The sequence below is a fragment of the Vipera berus genome (assembly GCF_964194415.1).
Source record: "Vipera berus genome assembly, chromosome: 1".
Classification (NCBI taxonomy): domain Eukaryota; kingdom Metazoa; phylum Chordata; class Lepidosauria; order Squamata; family Viperidae; genus Vipera; species Vipera berus.
In genome coordinates, this window is record NC_138202.1 from 12,044,301 (window position 1) to 12,064,485 (window position 20,185).

General features: G+C 43.5%; 1 protein-coding gene across 1 annotated transcript in view; it reads left to right on the top strand.

Annotated features, from left to right (window-relative positions):
• Positions 1–12,848: 12,848 nt before the first annotated feature.
• The window catches only part of GATAD2A (GATA zinc finger domain containing 2A), an 89,936-nt gene continuing 82,599 nt past the window's right edge, over positions 12,849–20,185 (top strand). Inside the window, exon 1 of the mRNA XM_081312928.1 lies at positions 12,849–12,949. The gene's annotated coding sequence lies outside the window, so the exon portion shown is untranslated. The remainder of the gene's footprint in view (positions 12,950–20,185) is intronic.

A 20,185-nucleotide genomic window follows, 5' to 3' on the forward strand; every position in this document is an offset into this window, starting at 1 on the left:
CTGGGAATTGAAGTCCATGAGTCATAAAAGAGCCGAAGTTGCCTACCCCTGGTCTAGAGACATGTTAGTATTCAGGAAAGCAGGTGATGTAATCCTTGCTATTTCTGTCCTTAAAACATAACTTAAAGGGAAAATCCACTCCGTTTTTTTTGTTAGCATTCCACTAAGTAAGGCACCCCGTTTGGCAGGCTGTTCCTTTGAAAGTTTTGAAGTATGAATAAAGTAGTTGTAAGAATTGATTTGTCTGAAAATGCATACGTATAATTTGTGCTTATGGCCATGGCTCAGCATTATATGGAGAATTAGCATATTATTATTATTATTATTATTATTATTATTATTATTATTATTATTATTATTATTATTATTATTATTATTATTATTTTAATTTGTATACCGCCCTTCTCCCGAAGGACTCAGGGCGGTGAACAGGGCAATACATAATAAAAAGCCAGATACAAAAATTAAAAAGTAATTAAATAGCAATGCCCGTAATAAATTAATATTAAGTCGGCTTCAAGTCCATCTGTTTCCATAGTTGAAGAAGTCATCTCAGTTTGTACAAACGTGTAGTTCTCGACCTATGACCATTCTTTCAATGACTGAAGATACGACAGCACTGGAAAAAGTGACTTATGACATTCCCTGAAGTAGCATGTGTCCCCACAGTCACGTGATCAAACTTAAGGTGCCTTGCCCACAGGACAACGGGTGCTTCAACTTCCCCCATCTGCTATCTCCCCCCATCTGTGCCCTTTTGGCAATAGTCCTTGGAGGCTGGGGCTGAAGAAGAGGCCCAGGGCTTCAGCAGTTGTCCCTGTGGGCCTCTGCTCCATCGTCCCTGTCACACCCAGCTGACTTTCACCATCTTCCTCCCACTGCTATCGGTAATGAGGTGCACCAAGCCTGGTCTGTGTGAAGCAGCTGCTGCCAAGCCTTCTTCCTGAGGCTGTTTGCGCCATTCTCCAAATCATGTGCCTGCTGTCATGAGTCCTGGGAAAGATGGCCTCATGTGGCCAGCCAGCGGCCAGGACAGGCACAGCAGGAATAATATGGCAAAGGTCAGCTGGGCTGATGGACTGCAGGGCGGTAAGGGGCTTGGATGCAGGGTGGCTGGGGCTTCCCGGGTGGCTGTTTTGCACCAGGCTGTTTCACAGCAGCTCAGGGGCTTCTTGCAGCACACCAAGAAAGTCCTGAGGCACAGGCTATTCTTTTCCCAGACTTCCTGTTGCATTGCAGCCTCCTCCCCCACTTGTTCAGAGTCTGTACTGGGCCCTCCCCACCCCCAGCAGCCCCCCCATACTCTTCACTTGGGACTCTTTCCACTTCCCACTTGCCACTTCAAGAACTGCATGTCTGGAGTTATGACAATTGCTAAGTGATGCAGTGACGTGACATCACACTTTACAGCCACATCACTTAGCCACGGAAATTCCGGTCCCAATTATGGTTTTAAGTTGGGACTACCTGTATTCCTCATAGACAGGGTGCAGACATTTGGTCTAATGTGGTATGCAAACTCAATTATGTGCCATCAAATCAGTGTCAGCTCTTAGAACTCTTAACATGGATAGCTTTTCCTCACGCAAATGTCTCTAATCTGATTCTTCAGCTCTTAGCCCAAGCCAATACTTGATGACTCAGTAGCTCTATGAAACCAGAACTGGGTTTTGGGAAACCTGTGGCTCAATTAACCCTGAGTAATTGTGTTGTCTGGGTAGTTTTAAATCATTCTACTGTGAGATGGGTAGCAAATAAATTTAATAAAATGAAAAATAGCCTCTTCTGGGGTCAACACTGAATATTAGAATATGCCTGTCATAAAATCTTGGTGCATTTTCATAAATTTTGTTTTTTAGAAGTATTTCTTAGCTTTTATCTGAGCTTGACCCTCGTTTTCTAGACACTGAGCAACATAGCTTCAAAAAATTGCGGTGGCTTTCCAAAACGATTGCTTCTCTCAGGAGATTTTTTGAAGTTAAAAGGAAGGTGGCTTTGTACCACTGCAGAAGGAATTTCAGTATATAGTATTGTGTTTCCTGTAGCAAATGAGAGCAGGAGGCAGTAATTGGGTTCACACAAAATGTTAAAAATGTGGTTTGCTTGTTTGTGACTTAAGTTTGCTGCATGGATCAACTATGTATCTTAGTCAATAAACCCTGATTACTCTGACCATGATTTAAGGTGTTCTCTGAATACATTCACTGATGTAGGAAAAGGTAAGAGGAATACATTCTGAGATAAAATTAAATCTACTTCTGATGCTCCTAATAATCAGCTGTTCTCAAGTTCAGCAAAAGGACTACAGATCTGTATGTACTATGTGTAATAATAAAACTTTCTCAAAAACCTTGATAAAGCCTCTGCAAATAATTTGCTTTGAAAGCAGTATCTCAAAGAGAGGCTTTTGTTGTGTGCTCTGAGAATTGGGGTTAAAGACACATATCCTGTCTTGATTCATGATGGATTGGTGAATGTTTTTGGCTATATTCGTAAGTTACCTGGCTATAGAGCTGTGGTGGCGCAGTGCTTAGAATTCAATATTGCAGGCCAACTCTGTCCACTGCCGGGGATTTGATCCTTGCTGGCTGAAGGTTGACTCAGCCTTCCATCCTCAGCTCAATAAAATAAGGACCCAGTTTGTTGGGGGGCAGTAGGCTGATTCTGTAAACCGCTTAGTGTGCGGTATGCTATGCATAAGGCATTGAGGCACAAACTAGCCTGCTATTTTATCCTAGTGTGTATATATTCACAGAGTAGCTGCAGCAGATATTGATCAACCGTGCTGATGTCCTTTCATTTCAAATAAAGGTTAAAACCAGTTGCCAATCAAGCATCCTATATTTTAACTATCTCCGGTACTACTCAGTCTCATTTCTATAACCTTTATCAAGGCAAAACGGTGCACCATAGAGCAAAACATTTTTTGAACCAAGGTACCTCCAATGGGCTAATGTACAGATTCCGCCGCAAACCCAGGACTCGTGACTCTTCCAAGGAATGAAATCTGGGGAAGAAGTTGTAGCTGCTTCAGGCTGCTGCTGTGGTCACGTGATCCTCATCTTGAACATGACAGTTTCTCAGCTGCTGTCACAATCCCTCACTCATTCACCCACCCACCCAGCCAGCAGCAGCCGCTCACTTGCCTGCTGGGAAGTGAAGAGGGAAGGAAGGAAAGAATAGAGAGAAAGGGAATGAGGAAAAGGCACATGCCAGCCCCACCCTGTGGGCCCTCCCCAACCCATGTGGCATTTTGTGCACATCCCCATGCACTCTTCCTCATCTGCACCATCTCTGCCCCCAGCATGCCATCAGTGATTCACACCACATCTCTGTTACATTCCCAAGCACCACCAGGCACTGCTTTTTTGCCCACTTGTCATTTTTTTTCTGTTTAGTAAGGAAATACATCTGAAATGATGACCCAGCTAGGCATAAGTTGTCCATTTGTTTCATGAAATTTCAGGAACAGCAAAGATTATGGCATGAGATTCATTCCCTGCTCCACCTCAGTTTCAAGGATTTAGGATTTGAAATATTATACATTGCACCAAATGAGTAGACTGGAAAATGTCTATGATACATTTATCCCATCTGTTGAATTTAACCTTCAAGGAATTGGTGTAGTTGCTGCGCTAAAGGACAAAACAAGTCCATCTCTGTTCATTTTCCCTAGGCGAAAATAGAACAGATAGCCTTTTCCCTCTGGAACTATCTTGCTACTGCTGTTCCATAATGGAGTGTAATTAACAGAACCCAGCTGATGCCTTCCTATATCTTCAAATATGATGTCATGTTAGGGACATGCCCTAGGATTTGACACTTCAGGGACCGTGGAATGCTGGCAGACATTTCAAGGCTTTAAAGGTAAAGGTAAAGGTTCCCCCGCACATGCGTGCTAGTCGTTTTCGACTCTAGGGGCTGGTGCTCATCTCCGTTTCAAAGCCGAAGAGCCAGCGCTTGTCCAAGGACATCTCTGTGGTCAGACGCCAAAGGCGCACGGAACGCTGTTACCTTCCCACCGTAGTGGTTCCTATTTTTCTACTTGCATTTTTACGTGCTTTCAAACTGCTAGGTTGGCAGAAGCTGGGACAAGTAACAGGCACTCACTCTGTTACGCGGCACTCGGGATTCGACCCGCCAAACTGCCGACCTTCTGATCGACAAGCTCAGCGTCCTAACCCACTGAGCCACCGCGTCCCTTTTCAAGGCTTAGCACCAATTAAATTATATGTCTTCAATGATTTTTGATTAAAAATAGTCATATCACATGTTTGGGGTTTTTTTTGCTTTTTATTACTGTTCTTGCTTTAGATGCTGGAAAGGAAATCATTTAACAAATCAAGATAGGAGGGAATAAGTTATTAATGGCTTTTTAAATAAATAATTGGAAAATATGTTCAGGTTAGTTATCAATGGAAAACCTAGAAAGGGTCAGCATTCAGTTTTGGAGACTGGCTTTGACTTGACATCCAAGAAGTTTCATGTACTATCCCCAGCATCTGAAAAGAAATCCTGATAATAAAGATGGGGGGAAATGTCTTGTAGCTGAAAGACAGAGCAATGTAATATAGAAAATATTGGATGAAGAGACTGTTGTGATAACTAAACATTCCAAGTATTAATTATAGAGAATATTTGTTACACCTCTGTATAATTAACTGTTCAAGACTCATTTCCTTTTGATTAATTTATGCTAACATCTTAGTATTAAGACTAGTCCTCAGCATTCACTCATTCCCAAAGTAGAAATGACTGGCACTCAGAAGTTGTCATTTGTTTCCTTGCTTGAGTCAGGGCCCTGGGTTTGAGCCTTTTATATAAAAGCACAATCAGGTTGTCAAGACAGGAACACCATGGATTCTTCTGAGACAAGGAATTTCTAAATTTCTATTCTTTTAAAAAAGTAAGATTTTCTGAGTGAGATTTGAACAGTCAATTTCAAAAGGTGTCTTAGTAAGTTGGACTACTAGCATTTATAGTCTTTCAGGGCACAGGCACAATTGTGATTTTTTATTTTTTACTTGAACCCTCAGGTCCACTAATCAGACCCAGACAGAAAATAGTATCTCGAAAGGACAGAATTATTAGCACGTAGTTTATCTATACATTTCTTTTCAATTCCAGAACGTAAACCTTTTGTATATAATTCAGCTGATATTTCCCATCCATTTTTAAAAATTCAATTGATATTTTCAGAACGGAAAAAAGTAATTGAGAGCCAGAACCAGTGCTGAAAGACTGCACATCACAATAGATCCTGATTCATTTTCTGATAGTCCAATACAGTATGTCACAATAATTCTTCAAATTCCTCATTTCTTTAAAGTAGAGATATTAGGAACGAAACCTTGGATTAAGTCCATGTAAAATATCCATTCTGTATTCCAAGTTAACTAGCACATATATGCTGTCGGCTTTGGTTTATTCATCTGCCAGAACCTGAATTCTCTTCCAACATGGGTCTCTTGTTAAATTGTAACTTTCATTAATTAGAATCACCTGATCCTGATTCATTTTCTGATAGTCCAATACAGTATGTCACAATAATTCTTCAAATTCCTCATTTCTTTAAAGTAGAGATATTAGGAACGAAACCTTGGATTAAGTCCATGTAAAATATCCATTCTGTATTCCAAGTTAACTAGCACATATATGCTGTCGGCTTTGGTTTATTCATCTGCCAGAACCTGAATTCTCTTCCAACATGGGTCTCTTGTTAAATTGTAACTTTCATTAATTAGAATCACCAGGTTGGGATCATCTAGACCAGGGATGGGGATCTATGGCTCGTTTATGACTTGTGGACTTCAACTCCCAGAATTCCTGAGCCAGCCATGCTGCCTCAGGAATTCTGGGAGCTGAAGTCCACAAGTCATAAAGGGGCCATAGTTCCCCATCTCTGATTTAGACGAACAGGTGCAACCCTCTGCTCAGAGCGGGAATCCAAATTAAAGCATCCAGAATAGGAAGATATGGAGCCTCCACTGAATAACGTTTTGCTGGGTTGCTGGTTCCACTAAGGAATTGCTCTTGCTGAAGTTTAATCTAAATGACAGAAATCCCCAAGATGCCCTATTCTTCAGTTCCTGAATAAAATCTGGTGGAACCAATTCCACCAATTGGTTCAATAAAATGAGGTTTCATTCTTTTGACTTCTTTACTACACATGTTCCTATTAAATTTCATTCTGATAATGCTAGCTAGTTCTTCAAGGTTTCGAATTCTGTTTCTTGACTTAATAGCTATCCCACTCAAACTTATTTCTATGTCAAACTTCTTAACCACAAATCTCCCTCACAGAGATATATACTTGTCATATATAATTTTTATAAATATTTCCTTCACCTTTTCATTCAAATCATCAGAGAAAATCCAGGACTGATCCTTGTGGTATTTACTTAATACCCTTCTTCAATTTGATGAGGTTCCCATTGATTGATCACTATTTAAATAACAATTTTCAAACAGCTGTTGTATCCACTTAACTGTCTTACTGTATCCAAACTAGCCTCCATTAGCGACAGGACTGAAATTGCCATTACTGATGCAGTCGTAAAACACAGCATCAGGTGACCACAGTGCTTGCAACTCCAGCAGTCCCTGCTTGTCATCGTATAAACAGAGGCATGGAATCAAGATCACGTGAAATATTACTACTGCTTTATAAAACCCTAATAAGACCACACCTGGAATACTGCAACCAATTTTGGTCACCATACTACAAAAAAGATGTTGAGACTTTGGAAAAAGTTCAGAGAAGAGCAACTAAGATGATCCAAGGCCTGGATACTAAAACATGAAGAATGGCTGCAGGACTTGGGTTTGGCTAGGGCTGCTAGGCTAAAGAAGAAATAGGGGTGACATGATAGCAGTATTCCAGTATCTGAGGGGCTGCCACAAAGAAGAGGGCGTCAAACTATTCTCCAAAGCATCAGAGGGCAGGACAAGAAACAATGGTTGGGAACTGACCAAAGAGAGAAGCAACCTGGAATTAAGGAGAAACTTCCTAACAGGACAATTAACCAGTGGAACAGCTTGCCTCCAGAAATTGTGGGTACTCCATCACTGGAGGTTTTTAAGAGACAGTCACGTTCTCCTGCTTGAGCAGGGGGCTGGACTAGAAGATTTCCAAGGTCCCTCCCGGCTCTATTCTATTCAAATTCAAATCATTAAGCAAAATGACCTCGCACAACTACAGCTTCCTGCCAGCTTCCCCATTGATTTTGCTCATGGGAACCTGGCAGGGGACACTGGAAATCACAGTCGTATAATTGCAGCTCACTGCAGTATCATAAACTGCAAACCAAGCACCATGCACCCAGATCACAATCACATGACCACAGGGACACTGCAAAAGTGGGAATTGTGAGGACTGGCTGTGCACTGTTGCAAGTTCAAACAGTACCTGAACAAATGGATCTAAGCCAAGGACTACGTGTGCTTAACTACTGTAGTTTGTTAATGAAGACCTCGTGGGATATTTTGTCAAAGGCTTTGTTGAAATCACAATATAGCTGTAGTATTCTGACGGTCAAAAAAATTAATAAAAATAATATTTAATCTGGGAATCTTGCTTTTGAAGGCTGGGACATTAGTTTTCCTCCAATTTCCTAATATTTAGTTTAGTTTAGTTTAGTTTAGTTTATTAGACTTATATACCGCCCTTCTCCCGTAGGACTCAGGGCGGTTCACAAGGTTTTTTAAAAAGAAAACAATACAACAATTATAAAAATTAAAAACAATTAAAATGATTACATTAACCTTGAATATAAAAATCCCAATTAAGATCCAATTAAAACCCCAAGTAATACTCTGTCCAGGCCAGAAAGCTCAAAGAGCCAGGTTTTCAGGTCCCGGCGGAATGAGCGGAGGTCAGGGGCAGTCCTAAGCTCTACAGGCAGTTGGTTCCAGAGGGCAGGCGCACCCACAGAGAAGGCCCTCCCCCTGGGTGTTATCCGGCGGCAATCTTTTACCGGCGGCACCCTGAGAAGACCCTCCCTGTGGGAGCGCACAGGACGAAGGGAGCTTGATGCCGGCAGCAGGTGCTCCCTCAGATATCCCGGACCCAAGGCATTAAGGGCTTTATAGGTCATCACCAGCACCTTGAATCTCACCCGGAGGGCAACCGGAAGCCAATGCAGCTCGAGGATTCAAACTGAGGCAATTCTGATCCCGGATAATTACATTAATTAAACAAGTATTTTCTGATCAGATCTCTGTCAGTTGCAAATTTCAGTTCTGGCCTTGTTTATCACAATTTTATGATGAAACACATTTTTTTACTTGATGACTAATTAGCTTTTGTCATTTCTTTTAAACCTGTTAAAACATTTTGCCTTCACTGAGTTGGTATACCAGTTTTATTTTAGTTTGAACATATCTAAGGAAGCCCTTTGTTATTTTTAGCATCTTTTACTAACTTTAGCACATTCTGATAATTATTACATGAGCTCTGCAGTTCTATATTACCTGTCTATATATTGTGACTTGGGATTCTTGTATTTTCCGACATGTGCTTTAAAAGAAATCTGGCAACTTCCAACAGTCTACTTATCAGTAAGGTAAAGGTAAAGGTTCCCCCGCACGTGCATGCTAGTCATTTCCGACTCTAGGGGCCGGTGTCATCTCCGTTTCAAAGCCGAAGAGCCAGTGCTTGTCCGAGGACGTCTCCGTGGTCATGTGGCCGGCATGACTAGACGCCAAAGGTGCACGGAACGCTGTTACCTTCCCACTGCAGTGGTCCCTATTTTTCTACTTGCATTTTACGTGCTTTCGAACTGCTAGGTTGGCAGAAGCTGGGACGAGTAACAGGCGCTCACTCTGTTACGTGGCACTCGGGATTTGACCCGCCAAACTGCCGACCTTCTGATCAACAAGCTCAGCGTCCTAACCCACTGAGCCACCGCGTCCCTTACTTATCAGTACCACCACCCATTTTACATTTTGCAACTGTTTTTTTTTAAATCTCCGTTAGAAATGTCCATCCACCTTCAGCTCCCTCTCCTATTACCTGATTCATGTGGAATCTAATGAATACTTGGAGTGCCTACAATCCAGTTCTTGACATTCCAAGATGTGGTTAGTTTTGGATTCTTTTCAAATCAAGAACTCCAGCATTAACACACTGACTCGTCCAGAATGTTCCTGCTCTTTCCATGTCCTCTGTTCTCTCCTTCTGATTACCACTAAATCCAGTATAGCTGATCCAATTGTGCCTTCCTCCAACATCTTTCAAAGGGGAAAACTGTCAGCAAAGCATGGCAAATTCTTCCTGGAAGGACCATGTTTTGCAGAATTGCTCTCAACAGATTTAAGGGTACCGTTTCCTATCATTAGGACTTCATCCTGCTTGGCAGTTTGCTTTTGAAAGGCATTGTATTTATTTTCTGATAGAAGTAGTTCTCGACTTAAAACAGTTCATTTAGTGACTGTTCAAAGTTACAACAGCACTGAAAAAGTGACTTATGACGACTTTTTCATCTGTCGGTTGCAGCGTCTCCGTGGTCATGTGATCAAAATTCAGGTGCTTGGCAACTGATGCATATTTATGACAGTTGCAGTGTCCTGGGGTCACGTGATCCCCTTTTGTGACTTTCTGACCAGGAAAGTCAATGGGGAAGCCAAATTCACGTAACAAACATGTTGCTAAACAACTGCAATGATTCACTGAACAACTATGGGAAGGAAGGTTGTAAAATGTTCACCGCCTTGAGTCCTTCGGGAGAAGGGCGGTATAGAAATATTAATAAATTAAATTAAATTAAATTAAATTAAATTAAATTAAAATGGGTCAAAACTCACTTAACAAATATCTCAACAACAGAAATGTTGGGCTCAAGTGTGGTCGGTAAGTCAAGGACTAGGTGTAGGTTCGATGGACAATGGTATCTTAAAAATGGCAGAAAATGTCAAAAATGTGTGACATTGTTCTAAACAAATGTGATGGAAAGCAGTTCAGGATGCTTACTTGCAAACCACCTGTATAGAGAAAACAAAATCCCATTTTAATAACATTCCATTTTCCTTCACCCTTTTCAGGAAGGAATTTTTACTTCAAATTTACTTGTGAAACGCTAATATTCTACACTATCTGCCATTCTAACGCAGAAGTGCCACTTCAGAATATGAGGGTGAGGGTTTGTTCTCCGAGCTTGTGGGTTGGTTTCCGAATGTTATCAGGCTAGGTAACATCTTCAGCAGAGTGTAGGGGATGTCAGTGGCAGCGTTCTTGTCTTTTTAAGGGCTTCAGGCGTGGGTGTGTCAAGACCCTCACTTGACACACCCACACCTGAAGCCCTTAAGAGGCAGAAGAGCACTAAGCTCTGGTGAAGAGGTTACCTAGCCTGGTAACCAAACGTTCGGAAACCAACCTACCTACCCACCCCCGAGCTACAGATATTCACCACTATTGCAAACTTAAGAATCAATGAAGGTGTAGGAAACAACCTTACTACTCTTATGGTCAGAAGAAATATTATGCAATATTTTTAACCCTAAGTTTTGTTTTTTGTTTTTTTGTTTTTAAAAAAAGATGTGCCATACAAACTTACAGGTCTGTCTCCACTGGAGCAGGGCTTTTCAACCAGTAGTACGGGTACTACCTGTGGTACATTGGCACCTGGCAAGTGGTACGCAACCATCCTAGAAAAGTGGTAGCAGGGGAGCGGAATGAGCTGAACCGGTGGTAGCACTGCACAAGCCGGAGTGAGAGATGGCTGCAGCTGCAAGGCTGTCAGGGCTCAGTGGACACACCAGGATCAGCGCTTCTTCCGGGCTGTCAGGGCTCAGCGGAAGTGCAAGGATCAGCACCAGGCTCCAGCTGGAGCTCAGTGCTGATCCTGGCACTTCTGAGTCCAGAAGAAGCACCGATCAGCTGGAATGTTGCAGCATCTCCAGGGTCTCATGATTTACATTCAGATGCTTGGCAACTGATTCACAGTGTCCCAGGGTCATGTGAAGTGACCAAAACCTGCTGCAACCACCCAGCAAAGGGGGGCAAATAAAAACCAAACACCCCACCCCACCCCACCCCCGCTGCCAATCCTCAACAGAAATGCTCACAACAATGAAAACCTCGGACAGGAGGAAGAGCGCCACCGGGCAGGCAGGCAGGTGTCTTGCTCCGCTGTGGCTTGGGGGGCACTTTTTTTCAGTGCCATTGTAACTTCGAACAGTCACTAAGCGAACTGTTGTAAATCGAGGACTTGGTCATCAAGTTTTTGACACCTTGCTAGGCGACTGGTGGTACTCGGATGTTGCCATATCCTAAAAGCGGTACAATGGGTGAGAAGGTTGAAAAGCCCTGCACTAGAATACTGCTCAAGGGATTTGGGGGCACTTTTGTAAAATGTGAATGCAGATTACTGGCAGCATTCCCTGTCACGAACCCCAAAAAGTGCCAGTTAACATTGATAGCTTCCAAATTATGAGACTACCTTCAGACTTAACCATTCAAGGTGTGAAACAAGGTGCATTAATGGAGTCAAATCAGCAATTAATGTCTTATGTCGGTTGCCGCCCTCACCATTCCTGGAATAAAAATGCTAAGAAAATTAAAATAATACAGAACCTGGGGGGGGGGAGAGGAAACCCACCATCCAGAATAGCACGTCAAAGATCCCAACCCGAGAAGACTACTTAAAAAGAGCGATCTAGCCTGAGGAAGAGTTCCAAAGAATTTGCAAAGTTCGTTCCAGATTTTGCAGCGTTTTCGGCGGCGGGTCGTTGCGGAGAGGCTGCCGTTTCAAAGTCTTTGCAGCCGGTCATCCGACAAACGCTGAGCCGAAGGCAAGAAATCCCTCTCTTCTTACCCCGAAGCACGAGTAGCCGAGTCCGTTGCGCTCCCGTTAAGAAAAGAAAGAAAAAAAAACGCTCGGAGAAGCGACGCGTTCTCGGCACGGCCAATAGGGTTTCTACCAGGCCGAGCAAGGGATGCAAAGAAGCCCTGGGTCGCTCTTCCCACGACGAGGCCATCCCGGAAAAATCGAGCGCCCTCGGAAGCACCGCCCTGCCCGGGCTTGACGGCGGGTGCTGCTCCTCCTCCTCCTCCTTCCAGGAGGCTCAGCAGGACCGGAGGGGGTCTTCAAACTTGGCCCTTTGATGACTTGTGGACTTCAACTCCCAGAATTCCTCAGCCAGCGTAGCTGGCTGAGGAATTCTGGGAGTTGAAGTCCACAAGTCATCAAAGGGCCAAGTTTGAAGACCCCGCCGCGCCGCCGCCTCCTCTCCTCGGTGGGAGCTGCGCACCCCAACACGTGGAAGGAAGCCCCCACACACACATACACGCGTCTCCGTCCACACGAGAGCGGGCTTCCTTCGTTGCCTGAGCCCTATTAGTCCGGCCTCTCCACGTGGCCCCCAAACTGCCGCGTAAAGAAAGAAGTGGGAGGGAGGGAGGGGGGGGGCTTTGCTGCATCATCAGCTCGCCTGTTCTCCAATCTTCGGGCCGGCCTGCCGACGCCGATTTCATTTTAACCCTCGCCTAGTTACGGGTCCAACCGTACCAACTGTTACGTCTCTCTCTCTCTCTCTCTCTCTCCGCCCCCAACTGTTCCATTTGACGCCAAATAAAAGGGGGTGGGGAGGAAGAGGAGGAGGAGAGGTTTTTTTTGCCAATGCAATCTAATTAATAGCTTGACCGGGAGGAGGGGGAAACAAGCCAAGTGAATTAAGGCACCGTTTGCGCGCGCATGCTCTGCCGACCGACTGCACGTGTAAGAAGCGCATTTGGTAAAGGAGGGGGGGGCGGGCGGCGATGGAGCGGCCGGATCAGAAGGAAGAAGGAATCTAAGCCGGCTGGTTTGAAAAAAGAGGAGGCTTCTTGTGCGTTTCCCCCTTCCCCGCGATTGTGGAGGACGAGGTGGGGGGGGAGGGAGGAAGGAAGGAAGGAAGAGGATTCTAGAGGACGGGATCTTTTTCTCCCCTTGGATCTGGAGCCAGCAGTTTTGTAAGTGCATCCTCTTCAAAGTTTCATATATATTTTTTTTTACATGAAACGGGGGTGGGGGGGTGGAACCTGCGTCAAAAAGCCTCGGCGTAAGGCCGCTCGGCAAGTTCGGTTTGCGGTAATCGGCCACCCTAAAACCTCCCCCCCCCCAAGTTGAGAGTGGGGTGAAATGTGGCTTCTGCTGTCGTCTGCCTAGTCGCCGAGGTTGAAAGGCCCCCGAAGAGCTTAAAATTATTCTACGGCTTTCGAAATGTTAAAACTCCCAAGGAAGTTGATTCCGGTTTTACTTCATGGAGGATAAGAAGAGTAGGAGTGGGAGCGGGGGGGGGAGGAAGAGGCAGAAGAAGCGATGATCTGGAACTGGTTTGTCCCTCTCTTCCTCCCTCTCGCTTTTCTAAATAATGTTTTTATTTTATTTTATTTTTTAAAAAACTTTTTCATTCCAAAACAAACCCCAAACCCCCACCCCCAGCATAGCGTGGGGCGATCCAAATACTGTCGGATACTGGTAGCCGCCGGCCTTTTTGCTAGCGTGTGTGTGTGTGTGTGTGTGTGTGTGTGGTGGGGGCCACATTTGTTTCGGAAAGTTGTAATAGCTGCCTCCCTGCCCTCCCCCCCACTCTTCCCTCTTTTGCTGGCCGTGCTTGCTTCCTCTTCCACCATCACACGCCTGGGAAGCGAATGTAGAGTTAAGATGGGGGGGGGCGGCAGAGGGGAAAAAGGAGTAGAGATATTTTTTTCCCTATTTTTTTTTTTTTTGCTTTATAAAGTCGCGGTTTTAGAGACGAGCCCTCGTGTCTCCGTCCGCTCTTTTGTTGCATAAATGAGGTGTGAGTTTTAGGGGCTGTTTTCATTTGGCGAGGCCGGCGGAGGGCTTTAAACGGGGGGTTCACTTTGGACAATGGTGTCCTGTGTTCCAGAGATGGCCCTGGAGAAGAGATCGCGGAGGCAGCAGCTCTTGGGGAGTTTGCGGGGGGGGGGAAGAGAAAGCAGCCTTTAGAGCGGGGGAGGGGCAGGAACCTTAAGGGGACATCGGTGTTTTCTTCTTGGCCCTTAATCTGGTTTGCAGCCGGAAAGAATCTGATGTCAAAGTAAAAGTCTTTCCCCGCCACCACCACCCCCCCTCAGTCCGGGTCCTGTTCACGTATTATTTTGCCTTCACTTTAAACATGCGTAAAAAAAGGGGGGGGGTGTTGCAAGCTTCCCCCAGGAGTCTGGTCGACCTTGTAGTTCCCCCTTTCTTGCCCCACCCCTTCCTGGATGCTTGTCCCCTCCCTTCCTTCCAGGACGGTTGTGGGTGTTCCTCTCCTGAACCCCTGGCATTTTTTAAAAATATTCCACTGAAGTTAATAGAATTGCAAGGTAATTAGAGGTAGCACGCTGACAAAACTTGCCTCTGGTTTATAGGGGAAATGCTCCCATTCCCAGCCATGTCCACATCTTTTCCAAAGTCTTGAAGGGACCCCCTTATTTAAGTTTCTAAAATTACAAATGCAACGTGCTCTCCTTTCCCAGATTAAAATAATAAATGGTCGCTGAGGAAAGAATTGGCACCAGGGTGTTTTCTGGCAAGACATAGCAAAACAGATGCCTCTGATTTAGATGACGTGGGGGTGGAATCATGAAGAGAGTGTTGACAGCCATTATAGAACATCAGCGTATAGTGAGAGTGTATCTGAATATTTCATTGAAAGTAAGTCTGACTGCACTCATTTTTATTCCCTGGGAACATAGATTCATTGTTCTGAATCAGTTTAATAATGATGATAATAATAAGAAAGTTGGAAGGGATCTTGGTGGTCATCTAGTCCAACCCCCTGCTTAGGCTTGAAACCCTATACCATTTCAGGCAAATGGCTGTCCAGTCTCTTCTTAAAAACTTCCAGTGTTGGAGCATTCACCACCTCTGGAGGCAGGTTGTTCCACTGGTTAATTGTTCTAACTGTCAGGAAGTTTCTCCTTAGTTCTAGGTTGCTTCTCTCCTTGACTAGTTTCCATCCGTTGCTTCTTGTCCTGCTTTCAGGTGCTTTGGAGAATAGCTTGGCTCCCTCTTCTTTGTGGCAGCCCCTGAGATATTGGAACACTGCTATCATGTCACCCCTCACCCTTCGTTAAACTACACTTACCCAATTCCAGCGACCGTTCCCTATATGTTTTAGCTTCCAGTTTAGAAGCTTCTTTAACCGTCATTTGCAGGATTTGTTCCCAAATTAACTCAAGTTTCCTCCAGGAGATTTCTCTTAATGCAGGAAAGGTGAATACAGATGGTTGCTAAGCCAACCCAATGTAAAATGAACGAGCAACATGTGTATGAAAGGTGTGGATATTGGGGGTGGTGGTGGTGATACTTGGAATTTTTTTGGGGGGGGAGAGAGAGAACCTAGTAATCATCCAGTGACACATGGAGGCACTTGACAGTGAAATGGGCAGCATATAAATTTAATAAATAAATGGCAGAGGGTGTCCCGTACCTCCTGAATTTCAATTTTCCTATGGGTGGGCTGAGATGACGGGCAAAATAGTTTGTAGGGTTTGTTAGTAATGTAAGCATTTAGATTTCTTTAAAAAGACAAAGTATATATGTTGTGCGTTATAACATAGTTCTTCCAGGCTATAACTCGTACCTATTAATTAGCCACGGAAGTTGAAGACCATGGTTTTCTCTAGCCATAATACAATACGTTATTAGAGCAATCACTGGCTTGTATACTTTGGAAGAGCATCAGACTGGTCAGAGTTTCTGAGGTCCCTGAAAGTTTGTACTGATCTAGCAAGTCTTCGTGGATTACTGCCTTGTCATGGCGAAGGGGCTTGCGTAATTCAACGAAGCTATGAGCTATGCCGTGCAGGGCCACCCAAGACGGACAGGTCATAGCAGAGAGTTCTGACAAAATATGATCCACTGGAGAAGGAAATGGCAACCCAGTCCAGTATCTTTGCCGTGAAAACCCCACGGACAGTACCAAAAGGCACCTGCCTGGAGAAATGCTGTCCATCGGGTCGTGATAGGTCAGACACGACTTCGCAACTAACAACAACAAAGCAAGTCTTTTACAATATGATTGGGGCCACTTGCAGAGGCTAGCAGTAAGCAAATTAAGTCACTTATTAGCCGTGATAAATTTCTGTGTTCAGAAGCTGTCTATGAACACCAGGGGCTGGGAATACAGAAAAGGGAGATGACTTGCTGTAATGCTTTTCATTTAATTGACCACTTTGCAGACTTTTTGGCTCTGGAGTTTGATGTCAGAGGTGTAACTGGACATCCTATTTGGTTTCAGAATTCAGAATTCGTGGTTCCGACAGACAGAGACAAATAAAAGCAGAACTGCGAGGCTTGGAAATTCCATTTTCAAAGTTGACAGTGGGTTTTGATGAAATTTAACTTTAGAAATGTGCAAGCCTAGAGTTTGGGAATTAAAGTTAGTTTGCACGCAACATGCTTGTATTGGTTTTTGCTTTCTGTTCTGAGTTCCTAGATTTCTGTTAGTTCTTCAGCTGTGGAATTTTATATATGTGGTTAATTGAACCCTGAACTTAATGATTCTTCTCTTTAGCTGGTACCATATGTAAAGCCATGCTGCTTGATAAAGATAACCAAAGAAAGAGTCAAAATCCTGCAAAATAAATACCTTCTTCCAGAATTGTTAGCAGAGAGACAAAGAAGGAAGATCAAAGTTTGGAACAATGTACTAACCACCAAGGAGATTAGCTTAAAATGGAAATTTGCTGATCTCAGTTAACATTACTTCCTGGGGGAAATATACTCTGTAGCTATAACACGATGGTAATATCTGCAACTCTTATCCGGAGGGAAAAAACTCAAATGATTGAAGCACTGGGTAGATGCCATTTACTGGTCGTCTTCAACTTATTACCACAGTTGGGACCAGAATATCCATTGCTAAGTAAAAACGGTCATTAAATGAATTGCGCCTGATTTTTTTGACCTTTTTGCCACAGTAGTTAAATGAATCATTGAATTTGTTAAGTGAACCATTTGGTTGTTAAGTGAATTAAACTTCCCCTTTGACATTGCTTGTCGGAAGCCATCAGAGAAGGCCGCAGATGATGATCACCATAGCCCAGGATGCTGCAACCGGGATAAATAAATGCTGGTTGTCAAGTGGCCAAATTTTGATCATGTGACTGTGGGGCTGCTGCAGGGGTGATAAGTATGAGGACCAGTCCTGGGTTACTTTTTTGAGTGCTGTTGTAATTTTGAATGGTTACCACATGAGTGATTTGTATGTTAGAACTATCTGTTTTCATTGTGTCCTCAAATTATTATATGTGGAGAGATATTTTTCATTAGGTCCAAAGGGGTAGCTGTATTTGGCCTTTAGCAGTAAAAATGGCAGCTAGTCTTATGGCACCCTAAAGACCTGAACACCTATTACAACATAAGTTTTTGAAGTGACCGGTGACCATTTTTTTCATACTTGCAACCGTTGCAGCATCCCCATGGTCAGGCAGTTGGCAACCGACACAGTTGGCAGTTGGTTACAGTGTCCCAGGATCACACTGTTCACCTTTTGCAACCTTCTGACAAATCGATGTCAGTGGGTATGCCAGATGCATGTAACCAACTTAACAACTGCCATGATTCAGTTAACAACAACGTGGCAAGAAAGGTCCTCACTTAACAAGTTTCTTGCTTAGCAACATAAATTTTGGGCTCAGTTGTGGTTGAGGGTTACCTGTACAGTAGAATTGAAATTTGTAGTATCTTCCTTCCAATCGTAATGAGCTTGCTGAAATGGCATCTTCCTTTAAGATACTTGCTGGGACAAGCGCTTATCTTTCTCTCTTACATCTCAATTGCCAGGTGGAGGAATGGTCAAAGAAAAAAAAGGGAAAATGTTGCATAGTAAAGCTGTGTTGTTGCATCAGCATCTGCTTGTATTTGGCACGCTTCCCAAACCTGGATAGCTCACCTAGTACTTTTCCCCAACTCTTGCTTCCTTTAACATCTGGATCTTAAAAGAAGTCATTGGGGAATGAGTTGGCAGAAATGCCGCAGAGTAAACAAAGGGATAGATTCTTAGTGTACAGTAGATTTAGTGTTCACGGCTGCGTCATTCCTACCAGTTGTCCCCGGGAACTTCACCAATCCATGGCATTCTCCAGCATATCCCATTTCATTATTCTTAGCCGTCCGATGGTCCCTTTTCAGTTATGGCTTACAGAGAGGCTTACACTCGGAAACAGCGTTCATGTAATGTCATGGGCTACCTTTACGTCCTGTGAAAAAATTTCCACTTGCAGGACAGGACCTAAAATCCAGTCCCTCAACTTTCTGGAACAGATAAGGAGGGGGGAGCATTCAGTCTCCCAGATGATTTAAAATCCGTAAAAGACAAATTTGTAGAGGGTGAAATTAAAAACAAACACAAAGCAAGGACTTTTTTTAAAAAAAAACCTGTTAGGAGGAGGTTTTTATGTGTGTGAGTGAGTGAGAGAAAGCAGGTTTTCACCTGAAACCGAAAATAAAATGAAGATGCCATCAGATGACTCAGAAAGAGAAATACTAAAGAAAACATCCCACAATTAAAGAATGAGCAAGTGGCCCTAAAAGCACATTAGTCCTGACCATTTAAAAGCCATCTGCCGAGATTGGTGTTGTTGGGCTGGGTGAGTGTGTGGTTGCGTTGAGTTGACCATGAAAAAATGTGGTCACAACTTTTAATTGTTTCAGAACTGATGTAATATTCTCTATCTCAGGGGGTCTTCAAACTTGGCCCTTTTATGACTTGTGGACTTCAACTCCCAGAATTCCTCAGCCAGCATATGCTGGCTGAGGAATTCTGGGAGTTGAAGTCCACAAATCATAAAAGGGCCAAGTTTGAAAACCTCTGCTCTATCCCATCCTGGTTAATAATGGCAATGCTGTATTTTTCATTAACTGCAGTTTGTAAGCATACTTCAAAGGTAACTCCAGGTAGAAAGCATTGCAAAATTTTCCTATACATGTAGAGTCCTCAATTACAACAGTCCATTTAGTGACTGTTTGAAGTTACAACAGCCCTGGAAAAAGTGACTGACGACCGTTTTTCACACACGTGACCATTGTAGCATCTCCACGATCACATGATCAAAATTTCAGATGCTTGGAAACTGACTTGTATTTATGACAGTTGCAGCGTCCCGGCGACCTTCTGACAAGCAAAGTCAGTGGGCAAGCAGATTCACTTAACAGCTGTGTTACTAACTTAAGAGCTGCAGTGATTCACTAAACAACTGTGGCAAGTAAGGTCGTAAAATGGAGCAAAATTCACTTAACAAATGTCTCACTTAGCAACAGAAATTTTGAGCTCAATTGTAAGTCGAGGACTACCTGTACTACATTCTCCCTTTATTGTCTGACTGGTTTCCAGAAATACTTGTGGCCAGCTGAAAAGGTGTTTGCAAATGAGACTTCTTTTTTCTTGATCCTACAGCTTTTGCCTGCTGTCTTGTCATAAAAAAAATCCTCAAAATTGGTCGGATATCTGAAAAAACAATTAGCAATTCAGAAACTTGCTAATAATGTGGTAAGCTGCCCAGAGTAGCCCCATGGTGAGATGAGTGGCAAATAAATTTAACAAATAAATGAAAAGGAAATTACTAACCATTCTCCAGTTTTGGTTTTTGGATCAAAACAGAAGTTTGATTGATTTATTTGATTCTGGCAAACAGTTCATCTCATCCACTATAATGATCATCCTGTAAATATTCACCTGATTTATTTTCTTCCCCCTGAGTTCTTTTGAGGCCTTCTTTTTTTTTGGGGGGGGGGTTGCTGCTGTTTTCCATCCTAATTTAGTCATGGACAATAGTTGCTCCCACTGATGAAGGGATCATGGGTATGTAGGGTGATGTCACTCTACTGTTTAGCTAGTAGGCCTTGGCTGTGCATTCATATCATTGGGTAATTTACCTGTAATCAGTCAGTCCTAAAGGAAATAAATCCTGACTGTTCTTTGGAAGGACAGATAACTGAAGCTGATAATTTAGCCACTTAATGAGAAGAGAGGATTCATTGGAAAAGATCCTGATGTTGGGAAAGATGGAAAGCGAAAGGAGAAGGGGACGGCAGAGGAGGAGATGGTTAGACAGTGTCATCGATGCAATGAACATGAATTTGGGCAAGACTACAGTAGATGGTGGAGGACATGAGGGCCTGGCTTGCTATGGTCCATGGGGTTGTGAAGAGTCTGACACAACATAGCAACTGAACAGCAACAAAATTTACTT